The following is a 15,153-nucleotide window of genomic DNA, read 5'->3' as shown; positions in this document are numbered from 1 at the left end:
AAGCAATGATGATGAAGTCAGGAGGTGTTCACGAACTAAGGAAAGAGTAGAATTTTGGATGCATATTCTTAAAAGAGAATAAAAAAAAACATGCAGAATATTTTATTCATAAAGTAGCAGAAAGTATTCTAAGAACTAAGCTGTAACACTCGAATGGAGAAAGGACATTTTGCCAATAGGGATGACTGCAAATAGTGATACAGAAAATAGGATAGAGGATTTTGGAATTTATTGGAGAAAATTTGCAAAGAAACCAGGGTATTGGAAGCCAGTAACAAGACTGGGAAAGGTAGCAGAATGGAATGAGGCCAAGAAGAAGTTTAGATTGCTTGATAAGGATTGCCTTCCCTACTAGGGGCTAATATCAGAGTACAGACAAAGAGAAAGGCTAGGGAAGACCTAAGGGAAAAACCTGCTCTGGTAGAGTTTTTAATGAAATCTAGAACAGAAGATGCTGTTAAAAAGGGATAATTAATAGGTCATATAAAATATTGCATGATAACTATAAGAATCATTCATAGGGGTTTTGAAAATATTGTGAAGAGAGACTGGAAAAACAATTTATAAGGCAGCAATGGGTGGACATATGTATGACTCTCAAGTATGCAACAAAGTCCAGAAGGTGTAAGATTTTTGCTTGAAAATGTTTGCATAGACATTTTTATACCCCAAGCAAACTTCAAAGAATTTTTCCTCAGGTAGATAGCACATGCTGGAGGTGACATGAGTAAGAAATGCGTAACTGGCTAAATGTTTTTTTTTTGGGGGGGGGGCTGTAGTGAGTTGACAGATTTTAAAAATTCCCTGAAATATTGGGGGAGCAAATTTATTTATTTATTTATTTAGTTATGAAAGTCCAACTGAGTCAGGTACCCATTTTCAGTGGAGGCCCTGGGAGAAAAGCTCCACAAAGTAAAAAACATTTGAACAAAATATAAAGTCAGAAATATTTGTCAAAATATAAAGTACAGTGGTCATTGCATTTACATGTGGGTGTATAGCTTACAAAGTTACACGGTGGCCTTATTGACATAAAGACTTTGATTTTCATTTACAGCAGTAATTTTGCAAACAGGAAATAGAGATAATAGGCTAGTTCAGTTAGTTTACCTAATCAGAATTTTGGTAGGCTGATTGTATTCATTATAAAGAAAGTTAGTGTATTCAGAAAGGGCATCTACAAATATTTTTAGGTAGACTGCAGGTAGACCTTTGTAGAAAAAGATTAAAAGAAGGAAAAGGTAACCAAGGAAATTATTCTTTTGAACTGGGGCACAGAATGCAAATTTCCTAGACTTAGTAAGACCATATTAAATTTAATTGTGTTGGCTAAGCAATTGCTAGAAAATGGAAATCAAAATCTAAACCAACTGTATTTGAAGTATTGAATATTGTAAAGGAGATAAAAGAACTGCAAGAAAGATCTTTAGAGAACAAAAGCAGCAAAGTAGAGAGGAATAAATGGAAACTGTGGACAGAAATTGAGTAATTTATCTTTTGTCAAACTGACTGATAGTTGTTTATACAGAAAATATATATGCACTGTATAATATGTGTAAATAAAAAAAGTTAATATTGTTTGTTTTCTTTTTCATTAATGTATGTGTGTGTCTATTCCTTAAGTGATAATTTAATCTTCTTTGTCTTTCGGCTGCTCCCATTAGGGGTCGCCACAGCGGATCATCTGTTTCCATTTCTTCCTGTCCTCTGCATCCTGCTATGTCACATCAACCACCTGCATGTCCTCTCTCACCACATCCATAAAGTAATAATCCATAAGTGATAATTTAATAAAGGTGCTTAAAAAATAAAGAAGACAGGCTACAGCATATCATAGGCTAGGAAGCAATGTTGATTGTCGCTGTACAGCTGCATATAATATACTGACGCAGAACATGTACTATCACAACACATCTGCATGTCTAGCTTTGATAGGGGATTACAGCACAGTGTGCTCTGTCGCTGAACCAATGTCATCATACTGCACCTTCTGATGACATTTAAATTCACAAAGCATGTGACAAGCTGATTGCACCATTCTCCATGCTTCGGCTGAATGGGCAATGTCTGTGGCTGCTGCCATTATGTCATGTTTCTAACGTGGAGTTTGAATATCAGAGATTGTTCATTCAGGTCTGTATAACCATCTGTGAGTCAACGAGTTCACTGTCAGTTTATAGCTATGAATCTCTGTGTGTATGGGGAAGTAGTAATTTGAATAATTACTTGTTCAGAGACAAGGTGGTGAGCATATGGAACTACCTTCTTGAGGAGGTTCTGGCAAAGAAAACAGTGAAGGATTTCAAGACAAAGTTTGCCTAAAGGCACTTATCCTGAGACACAGGAGGCAATAAGAAAATAATTAACTTGGAAGTGATGTAACTTAACCACTAAGCAGAGAAAATAGCAAACTTGGTGGGCCAATTAGTATTTATTAGTTTAATACCTTTATTGAATTATCCCTTGTGACACTGGCAAACTTAAATTTATACAGAATCAATCAAAATATATTACAAAGTTTACATTTACAAGCATTATACATTACATATATATTGTTATATACTCTAAGCAACATTATATAAATTATTCAGTGAATGCTTTCTCTTAAACCTCATTCCTCCTCCAAACCATTTTCTGCATGAATTTTTCCAAACATTTCCATTTTTAAACAAGAAACATCTTTATTAAAATATCATTTATGACAGGAAATCATACCTTTATATAAATGAAAACAAACCATATTGACATATTTTTAGTTGCAGCCATTATACATCACTTATAATCTATCCAGTCATTGTCTGTCAAATATTACATGGCTCATTCAAATCCTGCCTTTTTTAAACCCCATTCCTCCTCCAAAACATTATTCTGTATGTGATTTTCCCACAGTTCCCATTTGTCAATGTAATTTGCTCCTACCCTTTTCTAAAGACCCAGTTTCCAGGTGTTTTACCTTTGTTATATATTCACTACTTCTAGTACAGTTGGTTTAGACTTTGATTTCCATTTTCCAGTAATTGGTTTTGGCAGCCACCATAATTTGACCCAGCAGGGCATTACTATGTCTAGGCAATTCTGATTTTGTATCATAGGTCAAAAAATAATTTCCCTAGTTATTCCAATTTGCTCACTTAGTATTTCGAATAGAGTAGTCTGCAGGGAATTTTAAAGTCTTCCAACTCATTACACTCCCCCCAAAATATTCCCAGTTACATCTTTTTTCCTCATCACACCTCCAGCATTTGCTATCTACTTGAGGAAAAATTCTTTAGAGTCTATGTGGGGTATAAAAATACCTATGTAAATGCTTCCAAGCAAAAATCCTAAATCTTTTATACTTTGTTGCATATTTAGGAGACTTACATATGTCCCCTCATTGTTTCTTTGTGAATTGCTTATCCAGTCTCTCTTCCCAATCCTTTCTAACCTCCAGTGATTGATTTATGTAGTCATCAAGCAGTATTTTATATGCTCAGCTAATTATCTCTTTTTTTAACAGCAGCTTCCCTTCTAGATTCCACTAAAACTCCACCAGTGCTGGTGTTTTGCTTAGGATTCCCCTACTTCTTTCTCTTTGCTTGTATTCTTATAAGGAAGGCAATCTCTAGCCTGCAGTCCAAATAAATTCTTGGCCTCTTCCCATTCTTTTACCTTTCCCCTCTCTTATGATTTGCTGCCAATGCCTTGGTTCATTTGCCTGTTTTCTCCAATAAATTACAGCCCCCTCTTGCATATTGTTTGTATCCCTAATTGCAATTATCCCTATTGGGAGAATCTCCTTTCTCCATTCTCATGTTAGCTTAGTTCTTAGAATATTTTGTGCTACTTTATGAATATAATATTCTGTATGGTTATTGTTATTCTCCTTAAAGATCTGCATCCAAAATACCAGTCTCTCCTTGTTTCTTGAGCCCCCCCATTTCGTCATTATCCCTTTTCACTTTGAATTATAGCTTTCTGCTTTTGCCATGAATAGGAGCCTTAACTGTGTAACTCTGAAATACCCCTTCAAATCAAGTAATCCCAAACCATCTTGTTCTGTTGGAAGGATCATCTTATCCCACTTGGCTCTTGCTGTCTTCCCCTCCCAGATAAAATCCTTCAACTTTTTGTTAATTGCTATCCACAGCTTCTTGGTTGATAAAAATATGCCTGACCTGTGTATAAAACTAAAGGGGCCTATGTTTAATGATCAAATGTTCAATTAAGTGAACATCCAATCATCAAACACAACCCATTGAACTTTCACCTCAGTGAACATTCACATCATTGAATGTGTTACATGGGGAAAGTAAATAGATGGCAAACATTTCCCTGTAACATGCACTGGAATATTTCAAACCCACCCAGGTGGGAGGCTGGGTTGCCACATCCCTCACCCCCCAACTATATATACCAACTCAAAGATCACACTGTAGTCAGGAAACAAGCAAGTAGTTTGCCAACATCAGGAAATTTGCCCTTTTCCTGACTGTAGGGTGATCTCAGAGTTGGAATACAGAGTTAGGAGGGTGTGGGGGGCACATCCCCCTCACCTGGGTGGGTTTAAAATATTCTAGTCAATGTTACTGGGAAATGTTGACCAACTAGTTACTTTGCCCATGTAACACATTCACTGAACTGAACGTTCGATGAAGTGAACTTTCTGTGGGTTGTGTTCGACGATCGGATGTGGTCTGAATTGAATATTCATTCATTAAACTTAGACCCAAACTAAAGGGACTAGAAACATTTTGACTGCTTGCATTTTGCAATCTACATCCATAAAACAGGGCTTCCAATTTCTCAATTTTTGTATTATCTTTTGTTTAGTCTCTTCCCACATATCCTTAGCTGACATAACAGAATCCTTTTTACTAGATACTCCTTCATTTTATCATCTCCCCATAAATATGGGTATTGCTGAACCAATTTGTGTGTGGGTTCATAGTTTACATCTATTGCCTTTGTTTTGTCATTAATTTTGTATCCTGAAAAGACTGGAAACTGTCTCAAAATGTTATACAACACTGAAATGTCTTTTTCTGGTTCCAACATCTATAAAATAATATCGTCTGCAAATAAGGCCAGCTTTTCTTGACTACCATATCAATTATATCCTTGAATTTCTGAGTCCCTTACTTTCTTTGCCAGTGGTTCTAAATACAACTCAAATAATAAAGGGGAAATAGGACACTCCTACCTGGTTCCAATGCTCAAAAAGAACTTACTAGAAAGCCTCCCACCCACTTTAATTTTCGCCTCCAATCCCTCACATTTCTCCTAATCAACCTAATAATTTTATCAGGGCATGTAAACACTTCCATTGCCATACTCATAAAATCCTAACTTACTTTGTTGAATGTTTTCTCTGCAAGACCCACCAACAACAGTGGTATTTTCTTACATTCTGCTTTCCTCTGGATCATCATTGTTTTGTTAATGTTATCAAATGTGTCTCCCCTTCCATAAAACCACAATGATCTATATCTAGCAATTTTGGCATTGTCTTTGCCATTCTTTTAGCTATTATAGACATAAACACATTATAATCATGGTTTAGTATTGAATTGGGCCTGTATAAAGCTGGATCTGGTGGGTCTTTACCCGCTTTAGATATTACAGCCGCCACCGTTTTCTTCCAGGATGATGATGGTTGTCCTCCTTTTAAAATACTGTTAAAACCTTCCAGATCTTTATCAGCTTTTTTCTTCTTAGCTTCTAAACTTTTTGCAGGAATACCATCTATTCCTGGGGACTTTCCTGTAGATTGGTTATACATCACAATTTTTATCTTATCTTTGCCTGTCCTGTTAGTAATTGAGCCTCATCGACCTCTAACCCTGGCATATTTAATTCTTCCATAAATGTTTCCATCTGTACCTTTTCTTGATTTCCATATTTATCTGCTTTATACAGATTTTCATAAAATTTCCAAAATATTTCTCTTATCTTTCTTGTTAGAGGCTCGCTAAGCTTGGCGTCTTAGTCTTGCATATTAATTTCCTGATGTCCAAAAACTTTTGTTTGCATTATTTAAATTTGACATTTTTTTTGCTCCTTTTTTCATCCAGTTGTCATCCTAACAGCCGTTTGAATGCCCCACATCCATGCTGTATCTGCCGACCAGTTCAGTGAACACTTGAATTAAGCCAGGGCCAGCATGGGGGCTAAGAGAGTCATGGAGGTGTCATGTCCTGGTGGCTGCATTGTCCAACAATCATCTTTTTTTTTATACTTTAAAGACTACCCAATTCTTCATTGATGTGTGTGTTTGGCTGGCTTTAGGGGTGCACAATGGACAAATTGTGCTGCCATGCTTTCACACGTTTGCATAGGACTACCATTGGCAAGCTGTCCTGCTCCTTCAGGTGAGCACATTACAATTGACTTCCTGGCCTCCATCAGAAATCTCCCATTGATCTGCATACCTCACTCACACATTAACCTCCCTTTAGGATGAGCACACCCACCCTTCCTGCCACTCTGTCAGTCACCTGAGCCACTAATTAGGACACGTCCATCCTTGCTGCCCCTCCATCAGTCACCCAAGCCACTAAATGAACCCAGGTTGACTGGGCTGTAATCAGCACTTTATCCCTTTGTTGCTACCATAGCAGGTGTTTAAATTTGAATTTAAGGAGATATAATTTCTCCAAATTCTAAACCTTGAAAAAGAAAGGACACAAACAAATCACAGTATTACAAAATTCACCTAAGTAACACCTTCTACAAAGAGCAATTCCTGGTAAATCTTTTTAACTGAACAAGGTACTGTTATGGAACCCTTTCTGCATAAGATTAAAATAATACTAGTTCAATTATTTAAGTGTATTGCATTCAAATATGCATTCAAAACACTGCATTCAAACATATATGAACCGCAGAGGCAAAATATTATTGTTTCTTCTAAAAATATAGTAATTCCTTGATTACTTTAAGCAGAATTGTAAAATAATAGCCCCTACAGCTTTATCCTTATTTAATTTTCTTGATTATGTAAACTTCTGAGATTCATTATATATATATATATATATATATATATATATATATATATATATATATATATATATATATATATATATATATATACAACACAAGTCATGAAGTGTTTTACTTTTTCATTCTGTTTTTTTTTCTTAAATTTCTTTGCACTCTAGCAATTAAACAATTAAGCAATGAACTACTACATACTGTTTTTTAAAAAGGCAGCCACAAATTCATAGCAGCAACAAAAAGTGATGCGTTAGCATTTGTTACTAAAACTATTTTGTCAAAACCACAAAACCACACCTATTAAATTAATATAACTTTGACTTCAGAAAAGCTAAAGACAAAAAATGTAATTATATAATATTGACTATAAGAAACAGTAAAAAGTTACAAATGTTTAAACATATTTAAAAGTAATGACATTATAAAAGGCTTAAGTGAATAAAAAACTTGAGAAACTAAAAATTTAGTAAGCACACAAGCATTTACAAGGATGAAAAGTCTACTAACAATAGACCTGTACAAACAAAGTTCTCATCTTTTTTTAGTTTCTCAAGTTTTTTATTCACTTAAGCCTTTTATAATGTCATTACTTTTAAATATGTTTAAACATTTGTAACTTTTTACTGTTTCTTATAGTCAATATTATATAATTACATTTTTGTCTTTAGCTGTTCTGAAGTCAAAGTTATATTAATTTAATAGGTGTGGTTTTGACAAAATAGTTTTAGTAACAAATGCTAACGCATCACTTTTTGTTGCTGCTATGAATTTGTGGCTGCCTTTTTAAAAAACAGTACGTAGTAGTTCATTGCTTAATTGTTTAATTGCTTTTTGCCTGTTGATTGGGTTCTCCTTGTAACTATGTGTATATATAGCAAGCCTTTTTTAGAAGTAATTGTCTGAAGAAGTCTGTGTCATTAAACCAGACAAAAAGCATTTTATTTTAACAAACTTTAATAAATTTCCTTATATTTTTGGTCGTTTGAAGTACCGTTTTTCCTGCTCCATTTCAGCTGTGTTGGTTTACTAGTTTGTGTTTAATTTATTTGTCTTCTTTGCACTCTGCTTGAGATTTTTGGGCAGTCATGACTTCATTAATTTGATATGTCATCAAGTAAGCATCCATAAACTAATCAACATTAGTGTTAATTTGTGATAACAGAATGTCTGCAGAGACTTGAAAAAATATATTTTATCTTGAAGAGTGACATATCTTATTGATGGTCTCTGCTTAGCCAACATCTCCTTCATATGAGATTTAGAAATGTAAATCTATAGCTCTCTTGGTGTTAGAGCATTTTATTATGTCACTTCTGGAAAACACACTAGCATTTATTCTTTTGCATGGAATTGCATAAAATACATTTTAAATGTGTACTTGTTGAATATTTATTGTTGAATAATCTAATTATACTTAGGACAAACTAGGTTGTGAAATATAATACGAAATGCATGGTGAAAACCTTTATACATGGAAAGAATGTCACTTTGGTCCATACATCTCAGCTGTCCAGATTTTCCCAGAATGTCCAGATCCTTGGTATTTTTGGTCTGTTCCTCATAAAATTTGTAATTTTCTAACAAATCATTTAGGGGTGAAGTCACTAAATAATGACAACTATTTGAGTTTCAGACTTTTAACCCTTCAGAAAATGTATGCTAATGCAAATAATGTTATTTTATCAACGTTCTATGATTATAAGAGCAATATTTAAAAATTGTCCCTATTTTTGGACCTTTATTCTCCCCGTTATTTTTTGACTTTGTCTGATTTCTTGTGCTAAGAAGTTGAGAGGTCTGCCTTGGCCACCAATACTAAACAGTGCTTTTAAATAAAAGATTGCTGTCCTTCCTCAGTATGAATATTACATCACTGCCTCCATGCTACAGTTATTGAGAACTATTTATTGTTTTAAGGAAAGCAGGGACAGAAAAAGAATATGATTATGGTGACTCCATGTGGAATGTTGTCAAGCAGGTCCATCTCCTTTCCCCTCCCCCAAGTCTAATGTCTTCCTGCTGTAGTGGTGACATGACTGATGCCACAAAGAAGGGTTTGTTGGGCTGTCTGTGTAAATCTACCATGTTTTAGATGTGGCACATTGTGAGTATCCATGGTCATTTCATGGAGTTACTTTTTGGAGACTGGAATCTGTATGCATTCAGGACAACTGCAGTGTCACAGGATGGCAGGGAGTCTGTAGAGAGAGGCAGGCAGGAAAATAAACCTTACTTGTCCAGATGATGTGGCATATAGACCTGACAAGACTAAAATCCTTATGCTGTGGTACAACCATGTTATCTCAACAGATGAAGACAACAGATGATAAAAATTCACCCTTCAACATTAGTAACACCACAGTTTTCTAAAGATTAGAAATACATCCCCACTGCTTTGCAGATAACCTAATGGCCTACCTAGTAAACCTGGTCCCTAGCATACAGGGATAGCCAGTAAAGGAAGCTGGTAATAAGCAGCTGATGCTGGCCTATCCATCTTGGGGAGAAGGAAGTGGTTCAGCCTGCTGCATTCATTATACCTACAGGAGTGAAGCTGTATTACATCTTAGAAATGTCCATATCCCTATTGCACAGACATGCAACATTTATGGGGAGATTGGCAAATGTGGTAACACAGATGTGCCTTCTGTGAGGCAGCTGTTGTGGAGTTCATGAGATGATAAGGGAGGAAGGGGTTAGGTGGGGGGACTGAATCCCTAGTGCTCAGAAGATAGTTCATACTCTCAATTCTCCTATCACCCCAGAGGACCAAATTCACCATAGACCTCTTGCTCTAGGGAAAAATGGGTATAGGTTGGCCAAAGGGGATAGGACTTAATGCTTGGTGGTGGGGAGTGCTGAAATTAAAAAAAGGAAGAACTAATAGTCTGTATTGTACTTCCACTCTAGTTTATTCATTGTTCATATTCAGTACCTGCTTTATTCAACTCAGGGTCACAAAGAGCTTCAGCCTATCTTAACAAATAATGGACTGAAGGGATACCAGTCCATCGGAGGAAACATACACAAACTCATATGCACACTGCAATGTACCAGGGGCAGTTCTGAATACTGCATTTCTCTTTGCAATGTGAGTGGAAACAAGACCGTTTTGTGAGAAACTTTGCAAATTCTGGAACAAAATCCAAACTCCAAAGAGACCTAAATACTAGAAGGCAGCAAAGCTTACTGCTGCATTACTGTGATTCATACTACTATTGATTGCAATCTGATGTTTAGTTGTTCGTACATTTTATTTTATTTATTTATTTTATTTCACTTTGATAACCAGGTAAGTGAACTGGTCTAGTGACCCTTTTCAGGGCCAAGCCCCAAGTAAGATGCTCAAAGAGCAATATATAGCAGAAAAAAATTCAAAGGGACAAAATACTATTTAGAAACATTATATATTAAAAAAATAGGCATAAGATATTGAACCTTTCCTTAACAGTACCTAGATAATTACTGTATATCATACTGTCATTCATCCTGCTCTACCCCAGATTTTTTTTTACCCTTAGCCATGGCATCAGGGCCGCACACTGAGAGGAGTAAATGGTAGACATGCTGTTACCATAGAAGCTCCCCAAGACACAGGTATGTATTTCTAGCCTTCTACAGCACAGTGTCATAAAGAAACTCCCTTTGAGGTCATAGTAGAACTCAGTGGTGAATGCAAACATTCGAGAGGTGGCTGTCATTTTATTTATGTTTTTTTTTTCTTTTTCTGTAAGGGTAAATTTCTAACCAGCAGATTTATGATTTCTGAGTGACTAAGCAAAAATGCTCACAACATTTAGCTGCTAAAGCAAATCTGAAGCAAAGTTCTCAGAAAGCAATTTATAGTACACAAAATTTCAAAGTGATAAATTACTATTTAGAAACATTACATATAGAAAAATAAGGCACAGGATATTAACAGTGCCTAGATAATTACTACAATACACAGTAGAACACTGAGACATTCTGACTCCAAAAACAATTATGCTCATATTTCTCTTAAAATGTTTGTCTGTCCATTTATGTTTTTGTGCCTTCTTAAATTTAGGCCACTAAATATCTGTTCAGGTGCCTTATTTGCCTTCTTCCTAAATTATCAAAAAAACTACAATTTGCTGTTTTCTGGCTAGTTGCCTGTACTGAATGTTCTCAACAAGTTTTTATAGAAACCATTACACCACATCTTATAAAATTAACTTCAGATTCCATGTTAAAATTAATACCTGTGATACCAGGGCTCGATTTCTTAAAGAAAGACTTATCTGAACTATCTTCTCAACCATCCTCTACAAAATGACTTCCAAAATATTTCTAAAGAGGATCCTTATTGGTCTCCAAAAAGTCATGTTGTATAACTTTCTTTTTTCTGTTGACTGGGCAGTCCTGTACTGGAGCAATCAAGTTTCTGTTCCAACTGATACCTGTCAGGATTAGGAGGTGAAGTAATGTATTCTGTGTCATGCACATAGCCGGCCTTAGGCATAGGCAAACTAGGCGGCCGCCTAGGGCGCCGCTGTAGCAGAGGCACTTCTCCACTATTTATTTGGTAGGTAGACCAGGATGGGGGACACCTGCATGGTGTGTGTGTGTGTGTGTGTGGGGGGGCGCTGTGGAGCCCTTTTGCCTAGGGCACCAGCTGACCAAAGGCCGCTGCTGGTCATGCAGTATAAGAGTGAGAGATGGTGGGATCCAGATCTAAGTCTCCAGCCTCCAGCTTCATAATCCAACACACTAACCAGTGTGGGAATTTTCTGTAAATTTTTATAACGCCTTCCTTAATTTATATTCCCACAGGAACTATTTTTAAACATACCCTGGGATTCATTCAATAACACCTACACCAAGTGTACACTGTTTGGAGAAATAGACAACACAGACACACGGCACACCTTCTTCCTCCTAATTTTAGTTTTCCTACTGATATTCTTGCAGCTTTAAATATTGACAGGGATTCATAATGTTACCACAAAGTGTAGACTACATGTACGCTTAGCGTAATCTTTCTGAGTGACTAGAAAGCACAAACAATGTGATAAGAATGTTCTTGAATATATATCGTGTACACTTAGTGTACACTTAGTGTAGGCTTTACTGAATCTGGCCCATAGTTTCAAATGTTATATCAGCTTTGATGTCTTAAAATATTAACTGAGATGTCCAGTTGTTGAAAAGAAAATTTTAGTGCTATGTGGTACAGTTTGTGAAACTTTGATCCACAGGAGTGTTTATACTAAATAATGTTGCCTCATTAAAATAATATAAAGATAATACAGTAAGGACAGTACGTTACATTACACTCTTCTAAAAACGGTCAAATAATACACAAGACAAAAATCATGAAATAACTGAAATGTGTTATATTTTTCTGCAGTTTTACCTTAAAGCATAAGTTAAAACTGGTAAAAAAACTGAAATGCCGTCAACGATGGATTACAAATTGTTCTTCAATGCAGCACACATATTAGGTGTGTGGACTTACTCAAGTATAATTCTATGAGGACTGGTTTGGAAGGGCACTGTGCAACCCTAATCTTGACCCTGTGCACATGTTTATGTTTCTACAGTAAGGCAGTAACCAGTAACTGGTGGGCAAAATGTGCAAGACCCTTGTGGGACAGGGATGACAACTATAGGATATCATGTTGCACACCAGACAAATAGTCATGAGACATGAGACTGTCAGATTCATGGATGCATTCAGTTATAAAATCTTTGTTTCATATTTGGGCATGACAGTCAGTGGTGAGGGAAGATGTAGGCAGTAATCACTGGCATGTGTCTGTCTCTGAAAATGGGGTGGGGGTGGGTTATAGTCAAAGTTTCCAGAACCAGACTTTGAAATACTTCTTAAGGAGTACTAAACTGGACTTTGCACATTTGATTTGCTTTATAAATTGCAGAAATCTTCTTTGAATTCCTTTTGATAATCAGACTTTTCCGCATATCGTTTATTTCAAATAACAGATATAAGGATCCTATGTGTCAGTGCACTGGCAACCCTTGATGACATAAAAGCCATCCTTTCAAGAGTATCAGATGTGCAGAATTTCTAACGCAAAATGTTGCTGCAAAAATAGAGAGAAAAATAAATGAATATGCAGAGTTTGGTAGATGGTCCCTGAGTGAAAAGAAAGGGAGAGAAGGCACATAAAAGCTTTTTTTTCATAGGTCCATAGGTGTTTATTAGGCTAACTACTACAAGGACCTTTTTAAGCCTAGCCATGCATCCCAAATCTTTGACAAGTTCTGATACCCTTGATAAGTGTAAGCAAGGGCTTGGGAGATGAAACATTTACAAGCAGGGGCCTGGGATATGAGCCATTTACAGGTTGCCTGTGACCATTAGAGACAGAGGTGCCAGACCAGGGATGAATTTCCTTTTCCTCATCCAGTTGTCCAAGTCACACTTGAGTTTGGTTAGGGAGGAATTCACTCGGATGGGGAGTCTGTTTCAGAGATGGAGTAGTCTCTGGGATACATACCTGTCTCTCCAGTAGGTCCTATTTATATCACAGGCAAGGTTTAAGTCTTTAGAATGGGTAATTCTGGTGCTGTTTGTTTTGTGCATATGCAGGAGGTCCATCAGAGTGGGGTCTGACAATGCCCTGTATGCAAGACATAGATCTTCCCTCAGCAGTCTGTAGGAGACATAATACAGGGATAGGGCCTTGAGGCGGTCTGTATAGGACATTTTACTTATGCCTTGGGTTTTTTTTATTGAGGAACTCTGAACATTCCACTTGTTGGATATGCCTGTTCAGGTACATACCAAAAGGGGCATTGTATTCACTGATAGGTCTGATGAATGACAAATACAGTGGACCTAGATGCCATACCTTTGTTTATAAGTTGTGCAACATAGAATGATTTCCTCACTACTGTAGACATGTGATGGTCAAAGGCTATATTACTGTCTATGCGTGTCCCAAAGTCCCTCTCTACTGGGTCATTTCTAAAGGGTGTTTGTTTCAGAGAAGTAAATGCCAAAAAGGAGCGGTCCAAGGACCGATCCCTGAGGGACTCCAATTATGACTGACCTCTTTGTAGAGGTGGACTCCCTAATTCTAACTTCCTGGGTCCTGTCTGTGAGCCACTTGGCTATCCACTGGGTGATATATGGATTTATAAACAACCTCTTGAATTTGTCAACAATGCCCGAGTGGGGTATTGTGTCAAATGCCATGGCTAGGTTGAGTTGGCACTGTGAAGCATTTTGCCCTCATCCATTGCTTTGGTGACCTTCTCAAAGAAATCCATCAGGTTGAGTAGACATGACCTGTAAGGAGAAAATGTTTCTCACCAGCAGATGCATGAATAAGCGATCAAACGTATAGCTATTTTTGGTGGCATTTCTTTGTACAGATGTATCAAGTCTGATGTGTAGGAGAACCTTTTTTTCCTCTATTCCTCTATAAATACCTGAAGCCAACATGGGCCATTCATATTTCATGAATATTCACAATTCACCTATCTCTATGTTTCTTCTACTTAACAAGGATTCTAGACAAAGGCCTGTCAATGAGGCATCCATTTAGACACTGATGCAAAGCAGGAATCAAGAATAGACTACCTTTATCAGTAGTTGGTCACACTTCTCCCAAAACTTAAATATTTTTGTAAGCAGGATTTTTCCAGAAGCATATGGCCAGTGTTTTGATAACTGGACTTTCTGAACTTTTATCATTGGCACTGGGTGTGCTGTTGGTAGCCTGGCAGTACATTGACAAATGTTGTTGAAACTGGTTCCAGAGCTTGAGGAAGTTTCTTTACACAAGCATTACATTAGTCCTCTGTGTTTGGACAGCTGAACATTTCCCACCTCAAGAGTTAAGAATGCACAACCTTGAGCTGCATCTAGAACTATCATCAAGATCCTGGAGTCACTGGCAGCATGCCAGAAGTCACTCTGCAATGTTGGCTGTTAGTATCTAAAATGCAAAACATCTGTGATTCAAGTTAAATTGTGCAACAGTTGGTCTTTGGGTTAAATCATTAGTGAGAAAAAAGCTAGGTAAGAAAAGCAGTTGTGGGGCTAGATCCATGAACTACTAGTATTAAGTATTAGGCTTTTATGATTAGAGTATGTCCATGGAATGGGTTACTGATTCAGGAACCCAAGAGCATTAACATAAACCAAAGAAAATCAGTCCATCTTCAACATCTAGCATTGTTAATGAA

The sequence above is a fragment of the Protopterus annectens genome, chromosome 4.part0, assembly GCF_019279795.1.
Source record: "Protopterus annectens isolate FY-2018-M chromosome 4.part0, PAN1.0, whole genome shotgun sequence".
NCBI classification, from domain to species: domain Eukaryota; kingdom Metazoa; phylum Chordata; order Ceratodontiformes; family Protopteridae; genus Protopterus; species Protopterus annectens.
This window is presented reverse-complemented; position numbering follows the sequence as displayed.